At 45.2% G+C, this 2,279-nt stretch overlaps 1 protein-coding gene across 2 annotated transcripts in view; it reads right to left on the bottom strand.

Moving 5' to 3' along the window:
• Positions 1 to 2,279, bottom strand: part of Taok3 (TAO kinase 3) — a 165,469-nt gene that overhangs the window by 59,274 nt on the left and 103,916 nt on the right. The window lies entirely within an intron of this gene.

The following is a 2,279-nucleotide window of genomic DNA, read 5'->3' as shown; positions in this document are numbered from 1 at the left end:
TCGCATGTAAATAAAGAAAATATCTAAAAAAAAAAAAAATAAATAAAACCTTCCACTGGAGAGATGGCTCAGAGGTTAAGAGCAGTGACTGCTCTTCTGAAGCTCCAGAGTTCAAATCCCAGCAACCATCTGTAATGAGATCTGACACCTCCTTCTGGAGGTGTGTGTCTGAAGACAGCTACAGTGTACTTATATACATAAAATAAATAAATAAATCTTTGTTGGGCAGTGGTGGCACACATCTTTAATCCTAGCATGTGGGAGACAGAGGCAGGTAGATTTCTGAGTTCAAGGCCAGCCTGATCTACAGAGTGAGTTCCAGGACAGCCAGGGCTACACAGAGAAACCCTGTCTTGAAAAAACCAGAAACGACAACAACAATAACAACAACAACAACAACAACAACAACAAAACCGAAAACCTTCCAGGCTTGTTAAGATGTGTGGTGTTTGCAGAAAGGTAGAGCAGCGTGTTCTAAGCAGAGGTAAAACACTCATTTCTACATGGAAGGAAACAACTCAAAGGTTTCAGAAGTCCTGAAACTGAGCAGATTCACTAGACTTTCTCTCCCAAGCACATATAAAAGTTAAGGGCTGCTGAGGGTCACTTTTCAGAGCGGCTGATATATCTGGAAAGGACACTCTCTAGCCTGCTGAGCTGCCTGCAGGCTGTGCAGTGGGCTCCAGGTGTCCAGCTTTGTGATCTGTCACCTGCCCTGGGGTGGGCTTTGGTGATGCAGCTGTCTGAGTCATTTCTTCTCCTGTAACTCCTCCCCCATATTCCTGTAAGCATGTGCAGTAAGCATCATGGTTCACCAAGTTGGACTTGGGTCTGTTCTCAGATCCTATCTGCAGGGAGTAGCCAGCTGCTTGTATCTTCTCAGGAGAAGTGTCACACATGATTTTATATGTCAACATGTGTGTGATAATGTATATGCACATGTGTGTATAAGTGTACATGCCTGTGAGCACATGTGTGGAGGTTGGTGGAGGATGTTGGCTATCTTGCTCCACCACTCCCTGTCTGACCCCTTTGAGACAAGGTCTCTCACTGAGCATGGAGATAAGGCTTATGGCCAGCAAGTCTCCATGTTCTCCCTGTCTCTGAGGTTATAGGTTCACATAGCCCTGCCCTGCTTTCCATGCAAGTGCTGGGATCTGATCTCAGGTCCTCACGTTTGGGCATGAGTGCTCTGACCATCGCACAACCAAATAAAAACTGCATCTTTATTTTATATGTATGAACAGTTACAATATGTTTTGTGTGTGAGGGGGTGTTTTGCCTGCATGTATGTATATCTATGTACCACATGTGTGTACAGTGCCTGCAAAGGCCAGAAGAGCATACCAGAGTCCCTGGAACTGGAGTTACAGACAGTTGTGAGCTGTCATGTGGACGGAGAACTGAATCAGGTCCTTTGCCCCACAGTTGCCACTTGTGAGGACTACGGTCCGAGTCTTTCTATAAACAAATCAACAGACAGAACTGTGCATATAAGGATCCATTCTGAGAATGAAATGAACACTAGGACTGAATGAACATCTGTACACAGAAGAGGACAGGGTCCTCACTAACATCACTAACAACAGGGTCATCACTAACATCAACACACAGCGAAGAGAGAAGAGAGAGAGGCTCAGCACTGTGGGGCTCAAGTCAGACCTGTGTGCATTCATTAAAAGACAGCCAGAAAGCAAAGTAGAAAAAAACATTACAGAATTCAGACCTTCTGTTGTTGTTGAGATAGGTTCTCATGTAGCTAAGGCTGGCCTTGAACTACTGATGCCCTTACCTCCAGAGCCTGGTATGATGCTGGTATACTCCTATAACACCAGCACTGGGGGAGTGGAGGCAGGGGGATCATCATCTGTTCAAGAGCAGCCTAAGCACACGATGAAACCACAGGCAAGTCACCATACTCTTTCATACAGTGATGTGACACTTTGTTATTAGCTCATCTGTATTACCCAAGTGCCTGTTTTTAGACTGTTACCCTATGTCTTCTCTGCTTAGATTTGACACCAACCTAACTGGGATTTGCAGAGACGGCATCGGCACCATTGGCTGATCATCCTTGGGAGCTCACACACATTCAGTGAGAAAAACCCTGGGATGACAAGCGCAGCAGGTAGGAGAAATTGTTCTAAGGTGGAACAGGAGGGCAGGGAGGAAAAACCTACCCACAAGTGGGATGGGGGAGAAGAGGACGGATGTGGGTCCCGACAACCTTCCAGTTTTTATGCCTATTTCTTTCTTTTTTTTTTTTTTTTTTTTTTTTT

The sequence above is a fragment of the Mastomys coucha genome, unplaced genomic scaffold (assembly GCF_008632895.1).
Source record: "Mastomys coucha isolate ucsf_1 unplaced genomic scaffold, UCSF_Mcou_1 pScaffold22, whole genome shotgun sequence".
NCBI classification, from domain to species: Eukaryota; Metazoa; Chordata; class Mammalia; order Rodentia; family Muridae; genus Mastomys; species Mastomys coucha.
Note: the sequence above shows the minus strand (reverse complement) of the source record. Positions and strands in the feature narration are given on the sequence as shown.